Source organism: Coregonus lavaretus, assembly GCF_964263955.1.
Source record: "Coregonus lavaretus genome assembly, chromosome: 36".
In the NCBI taxonomy this organism is placed as follows: Eukaryota; Metazoa; Chordata; class Actinopteri; order Salmoniformes; family Salmonidae; genus Coregonus; species Coregonus lavaretus.
This window is the reverse complement of record NC_140023.1, coordinates 32,688,944-32,704,646: the sequence shown is the minus strand read 5'-3', so window position 1 is coordinate 32,704,646 and position 15,703 is coordinate 32,688,944.

The following is a 15,703-nucleotide window of genomic DNA, read 5'->3' as shown; positions in this document are numbered from 1 at the left end:
TAACGAGGCACTCATGAAAAGGAATGTTCTCCTCTACTGCTTCAGAGATGTCTGTTTCCGCCCGGTTTTGAACCGGGGACCTTTCGCGTGTGAGGCAAACTTGATAACCACTACACTACGGAAACTACAATGAGTATATAGAATTTTACTTATATTCTTTGCGTTCCCATAATACGCAGAGTTTTCTGTTACGTCTTGTATGTGTCAGCGGTCTCTGCTTCCGCACGGTTTTGAAACAGGGACCTAGAGCGGTTGAGTCAAACGTGATAACCGCTGCACTACGGAAACTGCTAGTTGAAGAGTCTACAAGGAGTAAACAGAATTTTACTGATTTTCTTTGCATTTAAATGAATTCCCATAACGAGGCACTCATGAAAAGGAATGTTCTCCTCTACTGCTTCAGAGATGTCTGTTTCCGCCCGGTTTTGAACCGGGGACCTTTCGCGTGTGAGGCAAACTTGATAACCACTACACTACGGAAACTACAATGAGTATATAGAATTTTACTTATATTCTTTGCGTTCCCATAATACGCAGAGTTTTCTGTTACGTCTTGTATGTGTCAGCGGTCTCTGCTTCCGCACGGTTTTGAAACAGGGACCTAGAGCGGTTGAGTCAAACGTGATAACCGCTGCACTACGGAAACTGCTAGTTGAAGAGTCTACAAGGAGTAAACAGAATTTTACTGACTTTCTTTGCATTTAAATGAATTCCCATAACGAGGCACTCATGAAAAGGAATGTTCTCCTCTACTGCTTCAGAGATGTCTGTTTCCGCCCGGTTTTGAACCGGGGACCTTTCGCGTGTGAGGCAAACTTGATAACCACTACACTACGGAAACTACAATGAGTATATAGAATTTTACTTATATTCTTTGCGTTCCCATAATACGCAGAGTTTTCTGTTACGTCTTGTATGTGTCAGCGGTCTCTGCTTCCGCACGGTTTTGAAACAGGGACCTAGAGCGGTTGAGTCAAACGTGATAAACGCTGCACTACGGAAACTGCTAGTTGAAGAGTCTACAAGGAGTAAACAGAATTTTACTGATTTTCTTTGCATTTAAATGAATTCCCATAACGAGGCACTCATGAAAAGGAATGTTCTCCTCTACTGCTTCAGAGATGTCTGTTTCTGCCCGGTTTTGAACCGGGGACCTTTCGCGTGTGAGGCAAACGTGATAACCACTACACTACAGAAACTTCATGTTCAAAAAACTACAATGAGGATATAGAATTTTACTTATATTCTTTGCATGTATTTGCGTTCCCATAATGAGGAGCACATAAAACACAGAGTTTTCCTTTATGTCTCAGAGGTGTCTGCTTCCGCAGGGTTTTGAAACAGGGACCTAGAGCGGTTGAGTCAAACGTGATAACCGCTACACTACGGAAACTGCTAGTTGAAGAGTCTACAAGGAGTAAACAGAATTTTACTGATTTTCTTTGCATTTAAATGAATTCCCATAACGAGGCACTCATGAAAAGGAATGTTCTCCTCTACTGCTTCAGAGATGTCTGTTTCTGCCCGGTTTTGAACCGGGGACCTTTCGCGTGTGAGGCAAACGTGATAACCACTACACTACAGAAACTACATGTTCAAAAAACTACAATGAGGATATAGAATTTTACTTATATTCTTTGCATGTATTTGCGTTCCCATAATGAGGAGCACATAAAACACAGAGTTTTCCTTTATGTCTCAGAGGTGTCTGCTTCCGCAGGGTTTTGAAACAGGGACCTAGAGCGGTTGAGTCAAACGTGATAACCGCTACACTACGGAAACTGCTGGTTGAAGAGTCTACAAGGAGTAAACAGAATTTTACTGATTTTCCTTGCATTTAAATGAATTCCCATAACGAGGCACTCATGAAAAGGAATGTTCTCCTCTATTGTTTCAGAGATGTCTGTTTCCGCCCGGTTTTGAACCGGGGACCTTTCGCGTGTGAGGCGAACGTGATAACCACTACACTACGGAAACTACAATGAGTATATAGAATTTTACTTATATTCTTTGCGTTCCCATAATACGCAGAGTTTTCTGTTACGTCTTGTATGTGTCAGCGGTCTCTGCTTCCGCACGGTTTTGAAACAGGGACCTAGAGCGGTTGAGTCAAACGTGATAAACGCTGCACTACGGAAACTGCTAGTTGAAGAGTCTACAAGGAGTAAACAGAATTTTACTGATTTTCTTTGCATTTAAATGAATTCCCATAACGAGGCACTCATGAAAAGGAATGTTCTCCTCTACTGCTTCAGAGATGTCTGTTTCTGCCCGGTTTTGAACCGGGGACCTTTCGCGTGTGAGGCAAACGTGATAACCACTACACTACAGAAACTTCATGTTCAAAAAACTACAATGAGGATATAGAATTTTACCTATATTCTTTGCATGTATTTGCGTTCTCATAATGAGGAGCACATAAAACACAGAGTTTTCCTTTATGTCTCAGAGGTGTCTGCTTCCGCAGGGTTTTGAAACAGGGACCTAGAGCGGTTGAGTCAAACGTGATAACCGCTACACTACGGAAACTGCTAGTTGAAGAGTCTACAAGGAGTAAACAGAATTTTACTGATTTTCTTTGCATTTAAATGAATTCCCATAACGAGGCACTCATGAAAAGGAATGTTCTCCTCTACTGCTTCAGAGATGTCTGTTTCTGCCCGGTTTTGAACCGGGGACCTTTCGCGTGTGAGGCAAACGTGATAACCACTACACTACAGAAACTACATGTTCAAAAAACTACAATGAGGATATAGAATTTTACTTATATTCTTTGCATGTATTTGCGTTCCCATAATGAGGAGCACATAAAACACAGAGTTTTCCTTTATGTCTCAGAGGTGTCTGCTTCCGCAGGGTTTTGAAACAGGGACCTAGAGCGGTTGAGTCAAACGTGATAACCGCTACACTACGGAAACTGCTGGTTGAAGAGTCTACAAGGAGTAAACAGAATTTTACTGATTTTCCTTGCATTTAAATGAATTCCCATAACGAGGCACTCATGAAAAGGAATGTTCTCCTCTATTGTTTCAGAGATGTCTGTTTCCCCCCGGTTTTGAACCGGGGACCTTTCGCGTGTGAGGCGAACGTGATAACCACTACACTACGGAAACTACATTTTAAAAAAACTACAATGAGTATATAGAATTTTACTTATATTCTTTGCATGTATTTGCGTTCCAATAATGAGTAGCACATAAAACGCATAGTTTTCTGTTACGTCTTGTATGTGTCAGCGGTCTCTGCTTCCACACGGTTTTGAAACAGGGACCTAGAGCGGTTGAGTCAAACGTGATAACCGCTGCACTACGGAAACTGCTAGTTGAAGAGTCTACAAGGAGTAAACAGAATTTTACTGATTTTCTTTGCATTTAAATGAATTCCCATAACGAGGCACTCATGAAAAGGAATGTTCTCCTCTACTGCTTCAGAGATGTCTGTTTCCGCCCGGTTTTGAACCGGGGACCTTTCGCGTTTGAGGCAAACTTGATAACCACTACACCACAGAAACTACATGTTTAAAAAACTACAATGAGTATATAGAATTTTACTTATATTCTTTGCGTTCCCATAATACGCAGAGTTTTCTGTTACGTCTTGTATGTGTCAGCGGTCTCTGCTTCCGCGCGGTTTTGAAACAGGGACCTAGAGCGGTTGAGTCAAACGTGATAACCGATACACTACGGAAACTGCTAGTTGAAGAGTCTACAAGGAGTAAACAGAATTTTACTGATTTTCTTTGCATTTAAATGAATTCCCATAACGAGGCACTCATGAAAAGGAATGTTCTCCTCTACTGCTTCAGAGATGTTTGTTTCCGCCCGGTTTTGAACCGGGGACCTTTCGCGTGTGAGGCGAACGTGATAACCACTACACTACGGAAACTACATGTTCAAAAAACTACAATGAGGATATAGAATTTTACTTATATTCTTTGCATGTATTTGCGTTCCCATAATGAGGAGCACATAAAAGACAGAGTTTTCCTTTATGTCTCAGAGGTGTCTGCTTCCGCAGGGTTTTGAAACAGGGACCTAGAGCGGTTGAGGCAAACGTGATAACCGCTACACTACGGAAACTGCTGGTTGAAGAGTCTACAAGGAGTAAACAGAATTTTACTGATTTTCTTTTCATATAAATGAATTCCCATAACGAGGCACTCATGAAAAGGAATGTTCTCCTCTATTGTTTCAGAGATGTCTGTTTCCCCCCGGTTTTGAACCGGGGACCTTTCGCGTGTGAGGCAAACGTGATAACCACTACACTACGGAAACTACATGTTTAAAAAACTACAATGAGGATATAGAATTTTACTTATATTCTTTGCATGTATTTGCGTTCCCATAATGAGGAGCACATAAAATACAGAGTTTTCCTTTATGTCTCAGAGGTGTCTGCTTCCGCAGGGTTTTGAAACAGGGACCTAGAGCGGTTGAGTCAAACGTGATAACCGCTACAATACGGAAACTGCTGGTTGAAGAGTCTACAAGGAGTAAACAGAATTTTACTGATTTTCTTTGCATTTAAATGAATTCCCATAACGAGGCACTCATGAAAAGGAATGTTCTCCTCTATTGTTTCAGAGATGTCTGTTTCCCCCCGGTTTTGAACCGGGGACCTTTCGCATGTGAGGCGAACGTGATAACCACTACACTACGGAAACTACATTTAAAAAAAACTACAATGAGTATATAGAATTTTACTTATATTCTTTGCATGTATTTGCATTCCAATAATGAGTAGCACATAAAACGCATAGTTTTCTGTTACGTCTTGTATGTGTCAGCGGTCTCTGCTTCCACACGGTTTTGAAACAGGGACCTAGAGCGGTTGAGTCAAACGTGATAACCGCTGCACTGCGGAAACTGCTAGTTGAAGAGTCTACAAGGAGTAAACAGAATTTTACTGATTTTCTTTGCATTTAAATGAATTCCCATAACGAGGCACTCATGAAAAGGAATGTTCTCCTCTACTGCTTCAGAGATGTCTGTTTCCGCCCGGTTTTGAACCGGGGACCTTTCGCGTGTGAGGCGAACGTGATAACCACTACACTACGGAAACTACATGTTCAAAAAAATTCAATGAGGATATAGAATTTTACTTATATTCTTTGCATGTATTTGCGTTCCCATAATGAGGAGCACATAAAACACAGAGTTTTCCTTTATGTCTCAGAGGTGTCTGCTTCCGCAGGGTTTTGAAACAGGGACCTAGAGCGGTTGAGTCAAACGTGATAACCGCTACACTACGGAAACTGCTAGTGGAAGAGTCTACAAGGAGTAAACATAATTTTACTGATTTTCTTTGCATTTAAATGAATTCCCATAACGAGGCACTCATGAAAAGGAATGTTCTCCTCTATTGTTTAAGAGATGTCTGTTTCCGCCCGGTTTTGAACCGGGGACCTTTCGCGTGTGAGGCGAACGTGATAACCACTACACTACGGAAACTACATTAAAAAGAAATCTACAATGAGTATATAGAATTTTACTTATATTCTTTGCATGTATTTGCGTTCCAATAATGAGTAGCACATAAATCGCATAGTTTTCTGTTACGTCTTGTATGTGTCAGCGGTCTCTGCTTCCACACGGTTTTGAAACAGGGACCTAGAGCGGTTGAGTCAAACGTGATAACCGCTGCACTACGGAAACTGCTAGTTGAAGAGTATACAAGGAGTAAACAGAATTTTACTGATTTTCTTTGCATTTAAATGAATTCCCATAACGAGGCACTCATGAAAAGGAATGTTCTCCTCTACTGCTTCAGAGATGTCTGCTCCGCCCGGTTTTGAACCGGGGACCTTTCGCGTGTGAGGCGAACGTGATAACCACTACACTACGGAAACTACATGTTCAAAAAACTACAATGAGGATATAGAATTTTACTTATATTCTTTGCATGTATTTGCGTTCCCATAAAGAGGAGCACATAAAACACAGAGTTTTCCTTTATGTCTCAGAGGTGTCTGCTTCCGCAGGGTTTTGAAACAGGGACCTAGAGCGGTTGAGTCAAACGTGATAACCGCTACACTACGGAAACTGCTGGTTGAAGAGTCTACAAGGAGTAAACAGAATTTTACTGATTTTCTTTGCATTTAAATGAATTCCCATAACGAGGCACTCATGAAAAGGAATGTTCTCCTCTATTGTTTCAGAGATGTCTGTTTCCCCCCGGTTTTGAACCGGGGACCTTTCGCGTGTGAGGCGAACGTGATAACCACTACACTACTGAAACTACATTTAAAAAAAACTACAATGAGTATATAGAATTTTACTTATATTCTTTGCATGTATTTGCGTTCCAATAATGAGTAGCACATAAAACGCATAGTTTTCTGTTACGTCTTGTATGTGTCAGCTGTCTCTGCTTCCACACGGTTTTGAAACAGGGACCTAGAGCGGTTGAGTCAAACGTGATAACCGCTGCACTACGGAAACTGCTAGTTGAAGAGTCTACAAGGAGTAAACAGAATTTTACTGATTTTCTTTGCATTTAAATGAATTCCCATAACGAGGCACTCATGAAAAGGAATGTTCTCCTCTATTGCTTCAGAGATGTCTGTTTCCGCCCGGTTTTGAACCGGGGACCTTTCGCGTGTGAGGCAAACTTGATAACCACTACACTACTGAAACTACATGTTTAAAAAACTACAATGAGTATATAGAATTTTACTTATATTCTTTGCATGTATTTGCGTTCCCATAATACGCAGAGTTTTCTGTTACGTCTTGTATGTGTCAGCGGTCTCTGCTTCCGCACGGTTTTGAAACAGGGACCTAGAGCGGTTGAGTCAAACGTGATAACCGCTGCACTACGGAAACTGCTAGTTGAAGAGTCTACAAGGAGTAAACAGAATTTTACTGATTTTCTTTGCATTTAAATGAATTCCCATAACGAGGCACTCATGAAAAGGAATGTTCTCCTCTACTGCTTCAGAGATGTCTGTTTCTGCCCGGTTTTGAACCGGGGACCTTTCGCGTGTGAGGCGAACGTGATAACCACTACACTACAGAAACTACATGTTCAAAAAACTACAATGAGGATATATAATTTTACTTATATTCTTTGCATGTATTTGCGTTCCCATAATGAGGAGCACATAAAACACAGAGTTTTCCTTTATGTCTCAGAGGTGTCTGCTTCCGCAGGGTTTTGAAACAGGGACCTAGAGCGGTTGAGTCAAACGTGATAACCGCTGCACTACGGAAACTGCTAGTTGAAGAGTCTACAAGGAGTAAACAGAATTTTACTGATTTTTTTTGCATTTAAATGAATTCCCATAACGAGGCACTCATGAAAATGAATGTTCTCCTCTACTGCTTCAGAGATGTCTGTTTCCGCCCGGTTTTGAACCAGGGACCTTTCGCGTGTGAGGCGAACGTGATAACCACTACACTACGGAAACTACATGTTCAAAAAACTACAATGAGGATATAGAATTTTACTTATATTCTTTGCATGTATTTGCGTTCCCATAATGAGGAGTATATAAAACACAGAGTTTTCCTTTATGTCTCAGAGGTCTCTGCTTCCGCACGGTTTTGAAACAGGGACCTAGAGCGGTTGAGTCAAACGTGATAACCGCTACACTACGGAAACTGCTAGTGGAAGAGTCTACAAGGAGTAAACATAATTTTACTGATTTTCTTTGCATTTAAATGAATTCCCATAACGAGGCACTCATGAAAAGGAATGTTCTCCTCTATTGTTTCAGAGATGTCAGTTTCCGCCCGGTTTTGAACCGGGGACCTTTCGCGTGTGAGGAAAACGTGATAACCACTACACTACGGAAACTACATTTAAAAAAAACTACAATGAGTATATAGAATTTTACTTATATTCTTTGCATGTATTTGCGTTCCAATAATGAGTAGCACATAAAACGCATAGTTTTCTGTTACGTCTTGTATGTGTCAGCGGTCTCTGCTTCCACACGGTTTTGAAACAGGGACCTAGAGCGGTTGAGTCAAACGTGATAACCGCTGCACTACGGAAACTGCTAGTTGAAGAGTCTACAAGGAGTAAACAGAATTTTACTGATTTTCTTTGCATTTAAATGAATTCCCATAACGAGGCACTCATGAAAAGGAATGTTCTCCTCTACTGCTTCAGAGATGTCTGTTTCCGCCCGGTTTTGAACCGGGGACCTTTCGCGTGTGAGGCGAACGTGATAACCACTACACTACGGAAACTACATGTTCAAAAAACTACAATGAGGATATAGAATTTTACTTATATTCTTTGCATGTATTTGCGTTCCCATAATGAGGAGCACATAAAACACAGAGTTTTCCTTTATGTCTCAGAGGTGTCTGCTTCCGCAGGGTTTTGAAACAGGGACCTAGAGCGGTTGAGTCAAACGTGATAACCGCTACACTACGGAAACTGCTAGTTGAAGAGTCTACAAGGAGTAAACAGAATTTTACTGATTTTCTTTGCATTTAAATGAATTCCCATAACGAGGCACTCATGAAAAGGAATGTTCTCCTCTATTGTTTCAGAGATGTCTGTTTCCGCCCGCTTTTGAACCGGGGACCTTTCGCGTGTGAGGCGAACGTGATAACCACTACACTACGGAAACTACATGTTCAAAAAACTACAATGAGGATATAGAATTTTACTTATATTCTTTGCATGTATTTGCGTTCCCATAATGAGGAGTATATAAAACACAGAGTTTTCCTTTATGTCTCAGAGGTCTCTGCTTCCGCACGGTTTTGAAACAGGGACCTAGAGCGGTTGAGTCAAACGTGATAACCGCTACACTACGGAAACTGCTAGTGGAAGAGTCTACAAGGAGTAAACATAATTTTACTGATTTTCTTTGCATTTAAATGAATTCCCATAACGAGGCACTCATGAAAAGGAATGTTCTCCTCTATTGTTTCAGAGATGTCAGTTTCCGCCCGGTTTTGAACCGGGGACCTTTCGCGTGTGAGGCGAACGTGATAACCACTACACTACGGAAACTACATTTAAAAAAAACTACAATGAGTATATAGAATTTTACTTATATTCTTTGCATGTATTTGCGTTCCAATAATGAGTAGCACATAAAACGCATAGTTTTCTGTTACGTCTTGTATGTGTCAGCGGTCTCTGCTTCCACACGGTTTTGAAACAGGGACCTAGAGCGGTTGAGTCAAACGTGATAACCGCTGCACTACGGAAACTGCTAGTTGAAGAGTCTACAAGGAGTAAACAGAATTTTACTGATTTTCTTTGCATTTAAATGAATTCCCATAACGAGGCACTCATGAAAAGGAATGTTCTCCTCTACTGCTTCAGAGATGTCTGTTTCCGCCCGGTTTTGAACCGGGGACCTTTCGCGTGTGAGGCGAACGTGATAACCACTACACTACGGAAACTACATGTTCAAAAAACTACAATGAGGATATAGAATTTTACTTATATTCTTTGCATGTATTTGCGTTCCCATAATGAGGAGCACATAAAACACAGAGTTTTCCTTTATGTCTCAGAGGTGTCTGCTTCCGCAGGGTTTTGAAACAGGGACCTAGAGCGGTTGAGTCAAACGTGATAACCGCTAAACTACGGAAACTGCTAGTTGAAGAGTCTACAAGGAGTAAACAGAATTTTACTGATTTTCTTTGCATTTAAATGAATTCCCATAACGAGGCACTCATGAAAAGGAATGTTCTCCTCTATTGTTTCAGAGATGTCTGTTTCCGCCCGCTTTTGAACCGGGGACCTTTCGCGTGTGAGGCGAACGTGATAACCACTACACTACGGAAACTACATTTAAAAAAATCTACAATGAGTATATATAATTTTACTTATATTCTTTGCATGTATTTGCGTTCCCATAATGAGGAGCACATAAAACACAGAGTTTTCCTTTATGTCTCAGAGGTGTCTGCTTCCGCAGGGTTTTGAAACAGGGACCTAGAGCGGTTGAGTCAAACGTGATAACCGCTACACTACGGAAACTGCTAGTTGAAGAGTCTACAAGGAGTAAACAGAATTTTACTGATTTTCTTTGCATTTAAATGAATTCCCATGACGAGGCACTCATGAAAAGGAATGATCTCCTCTATTGTTTCAGAGATGTCTGTTTCCGCCCGGTTTTGAACCGGGGATCTTTCGCGTGTGAGGCGAACGTGATAACCACTACACTACGGAAACTACATTAAAAAAAATCTACAATGAGTATATAGAATTTTATTTATATTCTTTGCATGTATTTGCGTTCCCATAATGAGGAGCACATAAAACAAAGAGTTTTCCTTTATGTCTCAGAGGTCTCTGCTTCCGCACGGTTTTGAAACAGGGACCGAGAGCGGTTGAGTCAAACGTGATAACCGCTACACTACGGAAACTGCTAGTTGAAGAGTCTACTAGGAGTAAACAGAATTTTACTGATTTTCTTTGCATTTAAATGAATTCCCATAACGAGGCACTCATGAAAAGGAATGTTCTCCTCTACTGCTTCAGAGATGTCTGTTTCCGCCCGGTTTTGAACCGGGGACCTTTCGCGTGTGAGGCGAACGTGATAACCACTACCCTACGGAAAATACATGTTCAAAAAACTACAATGAGGATATAGAATTTTACTTATATTCTTTGCATGTATTTGCGTTCCCATAATGAGGAGCACATAAAAGACAGAGTTTTCCTTTATGTCTCAGAGGTGTCTGCTTCCGCAGGGTTTTGAAACAGGGACCTAGAGCGGTTGAGGCAAACGTGATAACCGCTACACTACGGAAACTGCTGGTTGAAGAGTCTACAAGGAGTAAACAGAATTTTACTGATTTTCTTTGCATATAAATGAATTCCCATAACGAGGCACTCATGAAAAGGAATGTTCTCCTCTATTGTTTCAGAGATGTCTGTTTCCGCCCGGTTTTGAACCGGGGATCTTTCGCGTGTGAGGCGAACGTGATAACCACTACACTACGGAAACTACATTAAAAAAAATCTACAATGAGTATATAGAATTTTATTTATATTCTTTGCATGTATTTGCGTTCCCATAATGAGGAGCACATAAAACAAAGAGTTTTCCTTTATGTCTCAGAGGTCTCTGCTTCCGCACGGTTTTGAAACAGGGACCGAGAGCGGTTGAGTCAAACGTGATAACCGCTACACTACGGAAACTGCTAGTTGAAGAGTCTACTAGGAGTAAACAGAATTTTACTGATTTTCTTTGCATTTAAATGAATTCCCATAACGAGGCACTCATGAAAAGGAATGTTCTCCTCTACTGCTTCAGAGATGTCTGTTTCCGCCCGGTTTTGAACCGGGGACCTTTCGCGTGTGAGGCGAACGTGATAACCACTACCCTACGGAAAATACATGTTCAAAAAACTACAATGAGGATATAGAATTTTACTTATATTCTTTGCATGTATTTGCGTTCCCATAATGAGGAGCACATAAAAGACAGAGTTTTCCTTTATGTCTCAGAGGTGTCTGCTTCCGCAGGGTTTTGAAACAGGGACCTAGAGCGGTTGAGGCAAACGTGATAACCGCTACACTACGGAAACTGCTGGTTGAAGAGTCTACAAGGAGTAAACAGAATTTTACTGATTTTCTTTGCATATAAATGAATTCCCATAACGAGGCACTCATGAAAAGGAATTTTCTCCTCTATTGTTTCAGAGATGTCTGTTTCCCCCCGGTTTTGAACCGGGGACCTTTCGCGTGTGAGGCGAACGTGATAACCACTACACTACGGAAACTACATGTTCAAAAAACTACAATGAGGATATAGAATTTTACTTATATTCTTTGCATGTATTTGCGTTCCCATAATGAGGAGCACATAAAAGACAGAGTTTTCCTTTATGTCTCAGAGGTGTCTGCTTCCGCAGGGTTTTGAAACAGGGACCTAGAGCGGTTGAGTCAAACGTGATAACCGCTACACTACGGAAACTGCTGGTTGAAGAGTCTACAAGGAGTAAACAGAATTTTACTGATTTTCTTTGCATATAAATGAATTCCCATAACGAGGCACTCATGAAAAGGAATGTTCTCCTCTATTGTTTCAGAGATGTCTGTTTCCGCCCGGTTTTGAACCGGGGATCTTTCGCGTGTGAGGCGAACGTGATAACCACTACACTACGGAAACTACTTAAAAAAAAATCTACAATGAGTATATAGAATTTTATTTATATTCTTTGCATGTATTTGCGTTCCCATAATGAGGAGCACATAAAACAAAGAGTTTTCCTTTATGTCTCAGAGGTCTCTGCTTCCGCACGGTTTTGAAACAGGGACCGAGAGCGGTTGAGTCAAACGTGATAACCGCTACACTACGGAAACTGCTAGTTGAAGAGTCTACTAGGAGTAAACAGAATTTTACTGATTTTCTTTGCATTTAAATGAATTCCCATAACGAGGCACTCATGAAAAGGAATGTTCTCCTCTACTGCTTCAGAGATGTCTGTTTCCGCCCGGTTTTGAACCGGGGACCTTTCGCGTGTGAGGCGAACGTGATAACCACTACCCTACGGAAAATACATGTTCAAAAAACTACAATGAGGATATAGAATTTTACTTATATTCTTTGCATGTATTTGCGTTCCCATAATGAGGAGCACATAAAAGACAGAGTTTTCCTTTATGTCTCAGAGGTGTCTGCTTCCGCAGGGTTTTGAAACAGGGACCTAGAGCGGTTGAGGCAAACGTGATAACCGCTACACTACGGAAACTGCTGGTTGAAGAGTCTACAAGGAGTAAACAGAATTTTACTGATTTTCTTTGCATATAAATGAATTCCCATAACGAGGCACTCATGAAAAGGAATTTTCTCCTCTATTGTTTCAGAGATGTCTGTTTCCCCCCGGTTTTGAACCGGGGACCTTTCGCGTGTGAGGCGAACGTGATAACCACTACACTACGGAAACTACATGTTCAAAAAACTACAATGAGGATATAGAATTTTACTTATATTCTTTGCATGTATTTGCGTTCCCATAATGAGGAGCACATAAAAGACAGAGTTTTCCTTTATGTCTCAGAGGTGTCTGCTTCCGCAGGGTTTTGAAACAGGGACCTAGAGCGGTTGAGTCAAACGTGATAACCGCTACACTACGGAAACTGCTGGTTGAAGAGTCTACAAGGAGTAAACAGAATTTTACTGATTTTCTTTGCATTTAAATGAATTCCCATAACGAGGCACTCATGAAAAGGAATGTTCTCCTCTATTGTTTCAGAGATGTCTGTTTCCCCCCGGTTTTGAACCGGGGACCTTTCGCGTGTGAGGCGAACGTGATAACCACTACACTACGGAAACTACATTTAAAAAAAACTACAATGAGTATATAGAATTTTACTTATATTCTTTGCATGTATTTGCATTCCAATAATGAGTAGCACATAAAACGCATAGTTTTCTGTTACGTCTTGTATGTGTCAGCTGTCTCTGCTTCCACACGGTTTTGAAACAGGGACCTAGAGCGGTTGAGTCAAACGTGATAACCGCTGCACTACGGAAACTGCTAGTTGAAGAGTCTACAAGGAGTAAACAGAATTTTACTGATTTTTTTTGCATTTAAATGAATTCCCATAACGAGGCACTCATGAAAAGGAATGTTCTCCTCTACTGCTTCAGAGATGTCTGTTTCCGCCCGGTTTTGAACCAGGGACCTTTCGCGTGTGAGGCGAACGTGATAACCACTACACTACGGAAACTACATGTTCAAAAAACTACAATGAGGATATAGAATTTTACTTATATTCTTTGCATGTATTTGCGTTCCCATAATGAGGAGTATATAAAACACAGAGTTTTCCTTTATGTCTCAGAGGTTTCTGCTTCCGCACGGTTTTGAAACAGGGACCTAGAGCGGTTGAGTCAAACGTGATAACCGCTACACTACGGAAACTGCTAGTGGAAGAGTCTACAAGGAGTAAACATAATTTTACTGATTTTCTTTGCATTTAAATGAATTCCCATAACGAGGCACTCATGAAAAGGAATGTTCTCCTCTATTGTTTCAGAGATGTCAGTTTCCGCCCGGTTTTGAACCGGGGACCTTTCGCGTGTGAGGCGAACGTGATAACCACTACACTACAGAAACTACATTTAAAAAAAACTACAATGAGTATATAGAATTTTACTTATATTCTTTGCATGTATTTGCGTTCCAATAATGAGTAGCACATAAAACGCATAGTTTTCTGTTACGTCTTGTATGTGTCAGCGGTCTCTGCTTCCACACGGTTTTGAAACAGGGACCTAGAGCGGTTGAGTCAAACGTGATAACCGCTGCACTACGGAAACTGCTAGTTGAAGAGTCTACAAGGAGTAAACAGAATTTTACTGATTTTCTTTGCATTTAAATGAATTCCCATAACGAGGCACTCATGAAAAGGAATGTTCTCCTCTACTGCTTCAGAGATGTCTGTTTCCGCCCGGTTTTGAACCGGGGACCTTTCGCGTGTGAGGCGAACGTGATAACCACTACACTACGGAAACTACATGTTCAAAAAACTACAATGAGGATATAGAATTTTACTTATATTCTTTGCATGTATTTGCGTTCCCATAATGAGGAGCACATAAAACACAGAGTTTTCCTTTATGTCTCAGAGGTGTCTGCTTCCGCAGGGTTTTGAAACAGGGACCTAGAGCGGTTGAGTCAAACGTGATAACCGCTACACTACGGAAACTGCTAGTTGAAGAGTCTACAAGGAGTAAACAGAATTTTACTGATTTTCTTTGCATTTAAATGAATTCCCATAACGAGGCACTCATGAAAAGGAATTTTCTCCTCTATTGTTTCAGAGATGTCTGTTTCCGCCCGCTTTTGAACCGGGGACCTTTCGCGTGTGAGGCGAACGTGATAACCACTACACTACGGAAACTACATTTAAAAAAATCTACAATGAGTATATAGAATTTTACTTATATTCTTTGCATGTATTTGCGTTCCCATAATGAGGAGCACATAAAACACAGAGTTTTCCTTTATGTCTCAGAGGTGTCTGCTTCCGCAGGGTTTTGAAACAGGGACCTAGAGCGGTTGAGTCAAACGTGATAACCGCTACACTACGGAAACTGCTAGTTGAAGAGTCTACAAGGAGTAAACAGAATTTTACTGATTTTCTTTGCATTTAAATGAATTCCCATAACGAGGCACTCATGAAAAGGAATGTTCTCCTCTATTGTTTCAGAGATGTCTGTTTCCGCCCGGTTTTGAACCGGGGACCTTTCGCGTGTGAGGCGAACGTGATAACCACTACACTACGGAAACTACATTTAAAAAAAACTACAATGAGTATATAGAATTTTACTTATATTCTTTGCATGTATTTGCGTTCCCATAATGAGGAGCACATAAAACACAGAGTTTTCCTTTATGTCTCAGAGGTGTCTGCTTCCGCAGGGTTTTGAAACAGGGACCTAGAGCGGTTGAGTCAAACGTGATAACCGCTACACTACGGAAACTGCTAGTTGAAGAGTCTACAAGGAGTAAACAGAATTTTACTGATTTTCTTTGCATTTAAATGAATTCCCATAACGAGGCACTCATGAAAAGGAATGTTCTCCTCTATTGTTTCAGAGGTGTCTGTTTCTGCCCGGTTTTGAACCGGGGATCTTTCGCGTGTGAGGCGAACGTGATAACCACTACACTACGGAAACTACATTAAAAAAAATCTACAATGAGTATATAGAATTTTATTTATATTCTTTGCATGTATTTGCGTTCCCATAATGAGGAGCACATAAAAC